Here is a 14,642-nt window from a genome sequence, read left to right as displayed (position 1 = left end):
TCCTCCGACCGCAATGTGTACTTCCTCAACATTATTGACCAGTACTCCCGTTTCCCGTTCGCCATCCCCTGTCAGGACATGACCAGTGCCACGGTCATTAAATGTCTGAACGACCTCTTCACCCTGTTCGGTTTCCCCAGCTATATCCATAGCGACCGGGGCTCATCGTTTATGAGCGACGAACTCCGCCAGTACCTGCTCGCTAGGGGTATTGCCACAAGCAGGACCACCAGTTACAACCCCCGGGGGAACGGACAGGTGGAAAGAGAGAATGCGACAGTTTGGAAGGCCGCCCTGCTAGCCTTAATGTCTAGGGGCCTTCCGACCTCCCGCTGGCAGGATGTGCTCCCCGATGCGCTCCACTCTATTCGGTCACTGCTCTGCACTGCCACTAATGCCACCCCTCATGAGAAAATGTTTGTCTTCCCAAGGAAGTCCACATCGGGGACATCGCTACCGCCATGGCTGACGTCCCCAGGGCCGGTCCTACTGAGAAGATACGTGAGGACCCATAAAACAGACCCCCTGGTCGAGAGGGTCGACCTCCTCCACGCCAACCCCCAGTATGCTTACATTGCATACCCGGACGGGCGGGAGGACACAGTCTCCATACGAGACCTCGCACCCTCGGGGGCCCCAGTAACCCACTACCCACTACCACCCCCCCCACGATCCAATATCCAACCCCAGCAGACGGCACGCCTGTGCCCCGCGACCCGCTCGACACCCACGAGGACTACACACCAGTGCCCCAGCCTACGCGGGACTCGACGCCGGAAGCTTCACTACCCCTGCTGTCGCCACGTCGATCACAGTGGCAGACAAGACCTCTGGAGAGACTCCAATACACAAACTTTTAATACACTTCACCCCGCCGGACTCATTTTTAAACAAGGGGTGAATGTGGTAAACCACTGTTATACCTGCCTGTGTGGGTGTTTGTATTCCACTGTGTACATGTCTGTACATGCCTCGGCTGACTCCTCCCACGAGTCCAGGTATAAAGGTGACTGCTCCACAGTCCCTCTGTATTCTGGACTGGTCGACCACTCGAGGCACACCTTCATTCTCTTGTTAATAAAAGCCTGTTAGTTACTCGCTTAACCTCAGTCTTTTGAGTAATTGATAGCGCATCACTGGTCTCCCTACCTAAGGAAAAACATACTTGCCTTAGAGGGCGTGCAACAAAGGTTCACTAGACTGGTTCCTGGGATGAGGGGATTGCCCTATGAGGAGAGATTGAGTAGACTAGGCCTACATTCCTTAGAGTTTAGAAGAATGAGAGGTGATCTAATTGAAACATATAAAATTCTTCAGGGGCTTGACAGGGTTAATGCTGAGAAAATGTTTCCCCTGGATGGGGAGTCTAGAACACGGGGTCACAGTGTCAGAATAAGGGGTCGGCCATTTAGGACTGAGATGAGGAGAAATTTCTTCACTCAAAGGGTTGTGAATCTTTGGAATTCTCTACCCCAGAGAGCTGTGGATGCCCAGTCATTGAGTATATTCAAGACAGAGGTCAATCATTTTTTGGGAACTAAGGGAATTAAGGGTTAAGAGGATAGTGCGGGAAGGTGGAGTTGAGGTAGAAGATCAGCCATCACCTTGTTGAATGGCGGAGCAGGCTCGAAGGGCCAAATGGCCTACTCCTGTTCCTAATTCTTATGTTCTTAATACCATACTATTTCTTACTCTAGTGCTATCTGTCTCTTCCAATCCTGTGTGCACCTTGTTTCTCCTTTCTAATGCTACATCCTGGTGCCCATCCCCCTTCTAGAGCTGCCTATCCTCAAACTTCATCACCAACTTCATCGTAGCATCTTATCCTGCAAGCACCTGCACAGACACACTGGGCGCAAAATTCGGACCCTGAGCACCCATTTTTTTGGTGCTACAAGTGCCGTTTTGGTTCCAAAATGGCATCTGCGGTGCACACTTGTGGGGTGAATTGCGGCAGATGCCATATTTGTGAAGGCGTTAGTGTACACGCAGAGAACGTCCACTGGAAGTTGCAGAGTAGGCAGATCATAACGTCAATCAGCGCGCAATGCTGATTTGACACCAGCAGTGCCATTTTGGAGCTCAATGTTCCAGCCAATATCCTCTCTTAACCTCGCACAGCTGAACAAGTGTTCAGCAGCAGGAAGGACAGCCCACCAGCGCTATTTAAAGGGATCATCACCTACTTGCAGGTTAGTTGCTGAGTCTACAAGTGTTTGATGCTTTCTATAGTTGTTTAAAGTTGCTAAAGTCTACAGGGTAGGGTGTGGTGTGGCAGGTGCTGAAGGACTTTTTGCTGATTTCAAGGCTTCTGCACAAACCACTTGCTGCCAGAATGGGTGCACTAGTAGGCATTCCCCTTGGAATACAGCATGACTTGGAGAATGAATAGAGGGCACGCAGAGCAGAACAAGCTGCTGGAAGAGGGTGGAGGAGGAGAGGCAGAAGGGCTCTCAGCAGGAGACCATATCCACCCAGGATGTTCAGGGAGCAATTTTCCTACCTCAGTGAGGAACAATGGGGGCGATTTTCCCAATGGAGGCGGGTTTCGGTTTGGGTGGGTTCCAAACCCGCCTCCACTGAGAGGTGGGAAAAATTTGCGATTTTCCTCTAATTGGCTAGTTGATTTCAGAGGTGTGGGTTCCCCTGGGCCAATTAGTGTTTTGGGACTGAAACTCGCCTCTGCTGATGTCATTTATCCAGCTTCATTTAAGGGCTGCTTGCTGCCTTGGCTCATTCCACTGGTTTTTAGTCGATGCTGCACCACCTCCAAGCTGTTATCTCCTTGAAGAATGGCCAGCTCCAAGGCAAGGGCCTCCCCGAGCTTCTCAGATGAGTCGCTGGGTATGCTGGTTGAGGGGGGCGATAGCTAGCAGGGAGGTGCTCTTCCCCTTATCTGGGAGGAAGAGGCCTCCCAAAGAAATCAAGGCTGTGTGGGTCCAGCTGGCAAGGGATATAACCTCAAGATCTGTGTGCAGATTGGGTGATTGTTTCTGTTTATTGATGAAATGCCATCCCTGTGGGAATGTATTAAAATTAAGTGATGGCAAACTGTTGGCGTGATGGCATCTGTTATTTTGGCTTAGGCAGCTCCACATTGTGGGCTCCGCGACACTTGCGTGGTCAGGTTGGTGGTCAGATTGAAAAGAGGCCAGAAAGTCATGTTCTTTGTCTATCATGTGTTAAGAAGGAGCCAAGCACATGTGCCATAATGGGCAACCTATGTAAATCTGGCCAGGATGAGTGCATTCCTTGCACGATGTGCTTCCATGTGCTGGCGCCTCCTGCCCTGTGCAGCATCAGATGGGTGAGCAGGAGGTTGGGGCTCCTGCTGCTGTTGCTGCTGAGCTGCCTGGTTCTGCTGCTGCCGTGGCTGTTCCTCGTCTGAATCGGAGGTCCATGGTGAAAGGAAATAAATGGTTCCCATGCTGCTGGCAGATACCGCCGTTGGGGAAGTGCTCAGTCCAAGCGGATGAGGGTCTTCCAAGGAGGTCCCACAGTTGAGAGATAGAAGCTGCAGCACCTCCGACTTCGGTAGGCCTGCTAAAGGTGCTGAAAGACCTTTGGAACCAAAGTTCTGCCACCTACAACTGCTCCCTGATGAAAGCTCCGTTTTAATGCTGGAGCTGCAGCTGTGAGGAGGTCACCCACTAGTCAACCCGCCAGGATTAGCTGGCGTGGTTTAGGAGGGTCGTGCAACATGCTGAAAATGTGGTAAAATAACAAAGGCCTGTCCAAATAGGATTATAGAGGCTCTTAACTACTATTTAAGGGTCTTAACTACTTCTCCCGACTGATGGAGGTGGGACTGAATCACACCCATCAAACCCGCCTCTGGCAAAATTGCGCGGCGGCGGGTTCCGAACCCGCCCTCAGTTTTTGCCATATTGCCAACTGTCCCACCTCCAAACCCACTTCCTTGGGGCTGGGAAAATCGCCCCCAATGTGTGAGACGTCTGTGCTTCAGTAAGGACGTCCCCACTGAAATCTCCCACCTGCTGCAGCCACAACTGCAGCCTCAGAGCAGGGCAAGGACCGCATTGCCAGTAACTGTGCAGGCGACCATGACCATGAACCTTTATGCATCTGGCTCCTTCCAGGCTGGAGCTCGAGTCTGTCCACTGTTGCTCTCTATTCCAAGACAGCTAACTACATTTCATTCTCTCTTGCCAGAGACCAGCAGGTGGAGCGAGAACACGGCTTTGCTAGGGTTGCAGTCTTCCCCATGGTGCAGGGCGCCATTGGCTACACGCACATCACTTTGTGGCCGCCGCATGTCAACTCTGTCATGTACCGGAACCAAAAGGGATTCCACTCCCTCAACATCCAGCTGGTGTGCGACCAGAGGCAGCGAATCATGCAGGTCAATGCCCGATATATTAGCAGCAGTCATGATGCTTTCAGTCTGTGGCAGTCCGCTGTGGCAGTTGCATTTTTGGCAAATCAAACCAATTGAGCGACAAGGGCTATCTGCTGACGACATGGGTGATGATTGCGGTGTGCAATCCACGCACACATGCGCAGCATGCATACAATGAAAGCCATGCTGCCACACGAAATGTGATAGAGCAGACCATTGGCGTGCTGAAACAACGCTTCTGCCGCCTGGACCGCTCTGGAGGAGTCCTGCAGTACTCGGCAGAGCAGGTGCCAAGATTCGTGGTGCTCTGCTGCACGCTGCGCAACCTCGCTATCATGAGGGCATAGCCCTTGCCTCCAGCTGAGGAGTAGGAGCAGGAGGAGGAGGAGGAAGAGGAAGGGAGGAGGTAGTCTTGACAGTCCCTCTCTGCCCGGACTGTTCATGATGAACTCATCCGAGTGCAATACAAGTAACAGGCACCCCAACTCCGCACTCACCAACAGTCCAAGACCTTACCTTGCCTCTGTCATTGACCATCACAGCATCCGCTTGGGCATAATGCAAAAATAAAGCCACCACAAAATAAATATTCTAAAACAAATTTATAAATGCAATCATGCCTTATTACATACAAAAGTCAGCTAATCAGCCTTGTGCATTCCCTTAGTGCCTGTCTTCCATGTGCCTTTGCCTGTCCTAGTGCTCCTACGCAGTGCTACCCCAGTGGTTGCAGCATGGCTGGTGGAAGGCTGCTGAGTTTCAGTGGAGGAGACTGCATATGGGCTTGGAGGATGACCTCGAGCAGCTCTGGGCCTAGAAGGCCCGGCTTCAGACTGTTCCATCTTGGCATGGGTGGCAGCAGTCTAGGCTGGCTGCAGTCTAGGCTGGCTGGCTGACAGGCAACAGCAAGGGCATAGGCAGAGTGGCAGTGGTGGTAGGACGAATGCTGTCACTCAGAGAGGACAGCAGGTTCATGCTCCATGGAGCCACTGCCATGCCCCTGGGGCAGCGCCTCAGCAATCCTATTAATCTGTTGGAGGACAGATTGCCGGACTGCTGCGACACCGTGCAAGCCCCTTTGAACACTATAATCCACAGCCATGATGACAGCAGTCTGAGCTTCCACTGCAGCACCCAGATGTTGGGTGGCTGCTGCTTGATCTGCAATGGAAGCTGAGCCACCAGCCATCAGACGTTGCATCATGGTTGGGTCCATAAGTGCGCTAATGGAGTTGGCCACCACTTCCATGCTTGAAAGGACGGGTTCCAAGCTCTGTGCAAAACCCTGTGCCAAGTTGGTGTTGGACCCCTCCATGCTCCTCGACATTGCAAGTGGGGTTTCTGGCAGGCCTCCCAATACACCAAGCATTTCATTGTGCATATTCATCAGCCTACTTCTGTGGCCTGCCCCATCAAAGCCCTCATCTGAGTCCTCGGTAGCAGAAATCGTGTGCGACCTTGCTCTCCGGCGAGCTGGCACCTGCGCTATCCTTGCCCCCTGCCCTTTGCCCTGGCCACTCATGCTCAGGGTCTCACCAAGTTCAGACCCCACCTCTATTCTATCCTCTAAATTACATGCAGTAGCAGTATCTGAGCTGGTGGCTGCGAGTGTGAAATTGAGTGATGGTGCGTCCTCATCATTACTATCTTCTTGTTGTTCCTCCACTGACTGGCCAGGTTGCACTTCTTGGGTATCTGAAAGGAGAAAGGAACAAGGGTAAGGTTGTGGTGAGGGGAGGGGGGGAAAGTAAGTGGTGCATGCTTACACCACCTGCAGCTTGTAAGTCAGAAGAGATTGTGGGATGAGGAGGAAGTGGGATGTGAGAAGGAAGATTAGGTATGAGGATACTGTCATCCTCAATTGATTCAGACCCACCGCTGGCCATGGGCTCAGCAATGCCCATCTCCTCCATGGGGGTTAGGACATGCAGACACGTCTGGTTGGCTCCTGCTGCCTCCAGTTGTGCGGCACCTTGTCCTGCAAGGGAGAAGGGAATGTGTCAGTAAGTGTCATGCAATCTGTTTGGGTGATGTGGCTGTCATGGTTGACTAGCTGGTAGTGTGTGCAGTGCTGAGTGTGTGAGGTAGAGGTGAAGCATATGAATGTTAGGTATGAGTCGTGATTGCTAGAGATTGTTGGTAGGTGAGTGATGGGGGTGTGGTGATTTGAGCAGTATGTGAGGCTAGTGGTGCAGTTGGTGGGATATGACATTTGAAGATTCATTCACTGAACTTAACCACTCGTGTGAGGTCATTGAACTTCTTACGGTACTGCATCCATGTCCTCGGGGGCATGACTCCTGGCATTGACCTCTGCATTTATCTGCTCCCACTGCCTTCTGACTGTGTGACTGAAGAGCCTTCTTCCCCCCTGTGGAACAGGACACCTCTCCTCCTTTCCACCTCCTCCACCAAGGCCCCCAGTGCAGCGTCCGAGAACCTTGGAGCCTGAGCTCTCCCCTTTTGTGTCATTCCTCACTCTTTCCCAGATCAGAATCTCTTCAACCACGGCTCCCAGCACCTGCTGCAGCCACAATGCACCTCCCCTTTAAGAGGTGCAGGCTAGCTTTAACTGGGGCTAGCCGCTCACGGTATTGGCCCCCTGCTCATGCATCCAGCCAATGAATAGCATGGTTAATGCTGGCTGGACGCTAAAATCATTCAAATTTAAAATCACAAAATTGGTGTGCTGCCTGCATCGGAATCAACGAGCGTGGATTAATCGCTCATCGCAATCTCCGCGTCTGTTTTCGGCGGCTATCAAATTTAACGGCCTCTCACACACTTAGTGAGTCAGAAGGGTTGTCACTGGGTGAAGCCAGGAAGAATCTCTAAGGACATTGGTGGCCTCCAGTGTGGCTGCAATCACTGTTTCCATTGTGCTGTGTTGTGTTCTTCTTGCTCTGGCTGGGCAGCTGGCTATCCTGTTCCCCATCCTCTCCTTTCTGGGCACCATCCTCATGTTGTGGGGATGCAGGTGCTTCCTCCCTTCCTGTCATCAGCATCATCATTTTCGGGTTCCAGAAGCAGCAAGCCTTCCTCCATGGCAAAGTTATGAAGCACAGAACATACTTCAATGATCCTGGAGGTTCTGGCTGGGATGTATTGCAGTGCTTCACCAAATTTATCCAGGTGCATAAAATGAGACTTCAGGATGCCATGTTCTCTCCATCTGTCTGTGGCAGCCTCACTGGAATCAGTTGTGAGTGGAAGGGTTAGTCCTGGTCACCAATTAACCATCTTGATACATGGCTTTGGGCCATGAGGGCTGGAATGGTGGATTGTCGCATTCTGGGAGAGTCATGGCAGCTTGCGGGTATCTGGTGTATATGTGTAGGATCATGTGATTAACATCGCACACTATCTACATGTTGATGGAAGGAAAGCCCTTTCTGTTCATAAAATAGTGGGGGTTTTCATAGTTGGCTTTGAGTGGCATATGAATTCAATCAATTGCTCCCTTCACTTGTGGGAAGCCAGCCAGCCTATGGAACTGGATAGCTCTCTCTCTCTTTGCTTCTCTGAATTTATTGGGAAGGAAATGAATTGTGCAGGCTCTCCTGAAGAGAGCATCAGTGACCTTGATTCTGCAGCGGTGAGCTGCTGACTGTCTAATGTGACACAGGTCATCTGATATCACCTGGAAGGATCCAGATGTAAAGAAGTTAAGTTAGTGGTGACCTAGACTAGTACAGATAATGCTGTTCTCCTTGTGGAAATAGGATGCACCTATTTGGCCAGTACTTGGCATATTTCTTCAATTGCCCCAGGGAGGAGAATCACAGCTTTCTGAGGCACAGACATTTAGAGGAGTCGAAGTAAGACCATCTTGGTGACTATCTGTCCATATGTAGGGAAGAGATGCCTTTTATGATGTCTGAATCTAAGAGCTATTAATCTGGCCTCTTGCATATCCTCTACCTCTTAATAATACAAAAATAAAGGCAACCTCAAAGGGAAATCCATGTCTAGAGTGCTAAGCACTTTGAGCCGAGCGAAGTAATAGTTACTATGCAGGCAAAGAAGCACCAACACTTAGTATGAGCACACAAAATGACCTCCTCCAAATTGTATCCACCTCAGGGATACCTGCTGCTGCCTCTACCACCATATTTATAGTGGCATTCATTATTTGGGAGGGGGAGGGGTGGGTGAATAGAGGGGAGTGGGCCAGAAGGGCTGAGCATATGCCCATGATCCTATTTACATTGGATCGTAAGCACTTCTAGCAGATCTTAAGGGAACTGTTGTTTTTTTGGGAGGAGAACGCAGGTGCACTTTTTCGGGGCAGATTTGAGGCAGTTCATTCTGCTCTCCCGCCGCACTAAATCCGCCCCCAAAACAGGCGGCAACTCAGTGTAGAATTCCTGCCCACCCCACATTTATGCTGCCGTCTGCTTGGCAGAATAACGTCAAGTATTCTTCTTTTCTTAACATTTATTATATATTTTAGTTTGAGTATGTAGATATGTCAGCAATCTAGGGCTGGACTTTATATCCTTCCATGTCTCTTGGTAGACTTGTTCTAGAAACACAGACATGTATTCACTCTTTAGCTCTGTTTTGTTTTAATTTCTTTACCTTGATGACTTGTCAGAAAAATTAAATCTTAAGAGAATGATACGGGAATATGTGCTTACATTGAAACCCAATTGAGGTCCTAGGTCATATGCATTGAAGGAGAAAACCTAAAGAGATGAATTCACTGTCTAATATTACAGAAAATGCCTTGCTGTCTGGGTTGGACCTATCACTCTGTGTAATCAGGTGGCTTATATATTTAAGAAGTCTGAAATGAAATGACATGGTAGATTTTTTAGAAGAAAGTGCCTCTTGTCAGAGTGTTGATGCACCATAATTAAATAGCTGCAGGGCATCTGTACCAGAAGAAAAGGAGCTTGAATCCAACAGAAGCTATTAGGTTGGTGCAATTCCTGTTAAATGTTATGTTATTTATACATGTTGTCATTGGACGTAAAAGAGTATCTAAACATTAGGCAATGCCTGTATCAGAAATTTGGCATACAGTCATACATAATGTGGTGTATTTACACAGTGTGATTTAAGGATCTGAGTGCACACAGTCAGTGTAAAGTCTGTAGGTATTATGGCGAATTAATACACAGACTACAAGAGTAACTTTAACAGGACTTTACTATTCGAAGGTCAGGGCGAATCTGCCCAATAAATCCTGACACAGCACTTATATATACGGTGTGGTCACCGTCGGTATTACAGTATACAGCAGCCAAGATAAAGTAGTGCCACACCTAAAATAGTTCTCTTAAAGGTGGACGTTACATACAATAGTTCTCTTAAATGTAGAACAGTTACATACACTACAATCCTCCCTTTTTAGCTTACAACATACTTATTCCCCATTAACATAACATCATAACATATATACAACTTATGCAAAACAGTTCACAGATTCAGTCTCTCTGGAGGCTTTCTGACTCTGTCCGGATAACGCCTCGGTGGTGTAGTAGTTTTCGGCGGGGTAGTAGGCTCTTCTGGCAAGGTCGATTCGGCTTGAAGGACAGTGTCAGGTTCATCTGATTCCAGTATTACCAGATCGGAGGTAGGTGCTCTGGGTATCTCTGCTTCAACATTAGCCGTGTAAGGTTGTGGAGTAGGTTGGTCCTTTGTGGATGACCCTATGATCTGGTCAACATGGCGCCTTATTATGCTGTCACCAATGTCCACGGTATACATCAGCGGCCCTAGCCTTTTCCCAATAGTTCCAGGCTGCCATTTCTCGGTACGGTAGTCCCGGGCCAAAACTTGTTGACCTATCTGAAAGGATCTAGTTGGCCTTTCATTCATGCCCTGAAATTGCCGGTTCTCTACGTCCCTTCTGACGTTTGGCTTAATCAAATCCAGCCGGCATCTTAGTCTTCTATTGAAAAACATCATGGCGGGAGTTTGGTTTGTGACCGCATGTGTTGCATTCCTGTACGCCAACAAGAAGTTATCTACCTTATGTTGTAGGTTGATGTCTTCATTACCCATGGCCTTTATGGCCTTCTTGAAGGTCTGGACAAACCTTTCAGCTAATCCATTGGTGGCGGGATGGTATGGGGCTGACGTGTAGTGCTTGACCCCATTCCTTTTTAAGAACTTCCTGAATTCTTCGGACACAAATTGCGGTCCATTATCAGAACAGATCTGTTCCGGCAGCCCATTCCTGGCAAATATGGTCCTTAATACTGTGATGGTTTTTTCCGTGGTGGTGGAGGACATCTTTATTACCTCCGGCCACTTGGAGTGTGCATCCACCGCGATTAGAAACATTGAGTCCATAAATGGACCAGCAAAGTCGACGTGTACCCTTTGCCAAGGAGATGAGGGCCACTCCCATGGATGCAGAGGAGCTTGTGGTGGCGCGTTTTGGACCTTCTGGCATCCTAGACAGCTCTTGGTTATTTCTTCGATGTCTCCATCAATACCTGGCCACCACACAAACACTCTTGCTAGGTTCTTCATTTTCACTCCACCCAGATGCCCCTCGTGAAGCTCCTTTAGCACCTTATGCTGAAGTTTGGGTGGAATCACCACTCTAGATCCACACATCAAGGTTCCTCGGCACACTGACAGCTGTTCTTTTCTTTGCGAAAATGCGGGCAGCGTTGGTTCGCCATGTGCTGGCCATCCCTCCACTGTTAAATCGTAGACTCGTGAGAGAGTCGGATCATTTCTTGTTTCATTTTCGATCATCGAATTTGTTACTGGTAGACATTCCACTATGGATGAGTGGAACATCTCTACCGGGTCCACTGTAGCCGCCTCTTCTACTACTGGCAACGGTAGGCGCGATAACCCATCAGCATTTCCATGCTGTTTGGACCTTTTGTATTCGATGTCATATTGGTGTGCCCCAAGTAACACGGACCACCTCTGTAGCCTTTGCGCTGTCATAGTGGAAACAGCCTTGTTAGGGTTGAATATGGACACCAACGGCTGGTGGTCTGTCAGTAATGTGAACTTCTTGCCCTGCAGGTAATGATTGAATTTCTTTACTCCCCACACAAGGCTGAGGGCCTCCCTATCTATCTGGGCATAATTTCGCTCAGCGGAGGTCAATGATGGGGACGCAAATGCGACTGGCCTTTCCGAGCCATTTGGTAACTTGTGTGAAAGTACTGCTCCAATTCCATAAGGGGAAGCATCACAAGCTAGACAAAGAGGTAATGATGGGTTGAAATGAGCCAACACTTCCTCAGAGGTAATCAACGCCTTGCTTCTGCGAAAGGCCTTCTTACAGTCCTCGCTCCACTTCCATGGTACTTCTTTCCGCAACAGAGCATTCAGCGGATGCAGCACCGTGGATAGATTTGGCAGAAACTTGTGGTAATAATTAATCAACCCCAGAAATGATCTCAACTGTGATACATTTTCCGGAGCGGGGGCCTTCACGACAGCTTCTATCTTGTCAGGTGACTTGTGCAGCCCCTCTTGGTCAATGACATGACCGCAGTACGAGATCCGTTTCTGGAAGAACTCGCATTTCTGGCGATTAACTCAAAGGCCATATTCCTTCAACCTGGTGAGCACCAGTTTCAAATTTGCGAGGTGTTCCTCCTCGTCCTCTCCTGTAATCAGGATATCGTCCAAGTAACACTGAGTGCTTGGAATACCCTGTAAGACCTGCTCCATGTCCCTCTGCCAAATTGCTGGAGCCGAAGCTACTCCAAAAACCAGTCTATTATAACGATACAAGCCTCTGTGCGTGTTGATTGTGAGATACTGGCGCGACTCTTCCTCGACTTCCATTTGTAAGTATGCTTGTGCCAGGTCTATCTTGGTGAAGTGTTTCCCGCCAGACAATGAAGCAAAGATATCCTCAATCCGCGGAAGCGGGTATTGTACCGTGTGAAGCACCGGATTAACTGTGATCTTGAAGTCTCCGCAGATGCGGACCTTTCCCGGTCCCCCTGGCTTGTTACTTGATGAAGACTTCATGACGGGAACAATGGGCGTGGCCCACTCACTCCAGTCCACCTTAGACAGTACCCCTGAATGTTCAAGCTCTTCCAGTTCTGCCTCCACAGCAGGTCGTATCGCGTAAGGTACCGATCTGGCTTTGAAAAATTTTGGGCTTGCATGTTCTGCAATCTTGATTTTTGCTTTAATTCCTCTCAGTGTTCCCAGTCCTTGCTGGAATACCTCTTTAGCTTCGTCCAATATTCTGGACAACCGTTCAGGTTTGACATCTTCCTTTCCGGAATCTACCGTCATTGTGTTTAGTGAATGCCAGTCTATCTTTATTTTCCTGATCCACTCCCGTCCCAGAAGTGGTGGACCTCCCTTGGGCAGCACATACATGTCCATCCCTTGGTGACCTTTGTCCTTGTATCTCACCTTGACTTTTATCTTTCCGATGGGGTATACTTTGTGCCCCGTGTATGTCTGCAATACTATCTCCGTATCCCGTAGGGGAATATGTTTGAATAACTTTTTGTAATCTTGCTTATTCATGACCGTCAACACCGATCCGGTGTCCACTTCCATCTTCACTTGGACTTTTGCAATCTGTAGTGTGACCCAGATAGTTTGTCGGTCAGCTTCTTTACTCACATTGTGAATCCTCAGACTACCCAGTTCCTTGCTGTTGGAGTCTGAGTCCGAATTCTGTTCATCTGGACTCTTCCCAGTCACCTTATGTACCTTTCTGTACTTCTTCTGCGGTGACATATTATTGCTGGTCTTCTTTCCTGACCGGCATACCTTAGCTATGTGACCAAGCTTGCCACATTTTCTACATTCCTGGTTTTTAAACCAGCATTGGTTCTGGCCGTGTGTTGTCTTCCCACAACGATGACATTTCGTTGTACCCGAAGTCATTTGATCCACACTGAGTACCGCTGTCTTCCGCTGCATTTCCGCCGTGCCTCTCGTTGCGGCTTCGTGCGATGCTGCAATAAGGACAGCCTTATCAAGTGTAAGATCGTTCTCTTCGAGCAGTCGTTTTTGTGTTCCTTCCTTCGACATCCCGCACACGAACTTGTCTCTCAGTGCCTCTGTCAGATTTACCCCAAACTGACAGTATTTTGCTAGCCTACGCAGTTCAACCAGGTACTCCGCGTTGCTTTCCTCTTTTCGTTGCGTTCTCACGTAAAATTTAGATCGTTCCGCTAACATCAGCGGTGCGGGGTTAAAATGATCCTTCAGGACAGCAACAATATTAGCGAAAGACTGATCCGTCGGTTTAGCTGGTGATAGAAGATGCTTCAATAACCCGTATGTCTTCGCACCCATTGAGTTTAGTAAGGTTAGAGCTTTGTCATAATTTGCTATCTTATTGACCTTACAATATATCTCGATGCGTTCTACATACGTGGCCCAATCTTCCACATCGGAATCGAAACCGTTGATGTTACTACGCTTAGGCATCTTCACACTCTTCCTGAGAAACAACAACGAAATATTTCTTTAACTTTTTTTTTCTCAAAATGGCGGTTTCCCGCGCTTGTCTTCTTTCCCCGCCCACTTTCAAAATGGCGGTTTCCCGCTTCTGTCTTCTTCCCCGCCTACTGGCGGCTTCCCGCGTTTCTTCCCCTGGCGGGAGGGGTAAGCATTTCCCTCGGGCGACGACCGCTGGCTTTCGGGGTTCGCAGCCTGCGCGTCGGCTTCAGTGCGTTCCTTGTTCCCTTTTCTCGGCAGGGCAACCAGCGCTGGGTACAACCCGTTGATGGCGAACAGTTTCAGCCGCTGGGCTGGATCTCGCTCAGTCTCCCTCGCTCGGGCTCTGTCTCTCCCGCTCGCTCGGGCTCTGTCTCTCCCTCAGCGGCTTCCAATCGCGCCTCCCAGCCCTCTCACAGTCTGGTGCTTTCCTCCCCGGCTGCGGCTGAGTTCACCGCGGTTTATTTATTTTTATATCTTCCCGCGCCTTACGATCCCGGTCGCAGCGCCTCGTGGCCTCGGTAGCTGCCCGGCCTTTTTCGCCGGTCGCGGTCTAGCTGTCTCACAACGCCGTTGCGTCTCCCAGCCCGCTTGTACCGCGGCTTCCGTGCTCCACGCTGCCCCAGTCTCAGCGCCTCTGGGCCCGACTTCTGTCCGGCTCCTTTCCCCCGACCGTGGTCGAGTTCACCGCCCTTATCCTCCGTTTATTTTTTTATTTTCCCTTCACTCACAGTCACCGTGGCCGACTTGCTTCTCGTGCTGATCGGCTCACTCACCACCGTGGCAGAAGGGACAATCAGTGCCTGTTGCTGATGGAAGGCTTCGTGTCTGAATTCTTTCTTCTTCCTTGCTCTGCAGACTCGAGTTTTCTCTCAGCAGA

At 49.6% G+C, this 14,642-nt stretch overlaps 1 pseudogene; it reads right to left on the bottom strand.

Annotated features, from left to right (window-relative positions):
• Positions 1–5,001: 5,001 nt before the first annotated feature.
• LOC147107723 (uncharacterized) overlaps positions 5,002–14,642 on the bottom strand; it is a 191,330-nt pseudogene continuing 181,689 nt past the window's right edge.

This window comes from Somniosus microcephalus, chromosome 14 (genome assembly GCF_052327205.1).
Source record: "Somniosus microcephalus isolate GS21.2 chromosome 14, FLI_Smic_1.0, whole genome shotgun sequence".
Lineage (NCBI taxonomy): Eukaryota > Metazoa > Chordata > Chondrichthyes > Squaliformes > Somniosidae > Somniosus > Somniosus microcephalus.
The sequence above is the reverse complement of the archived record's forward strand: the minus strand, read 5'-3'. Positions and strand labels throughout refer to the sequence as shown.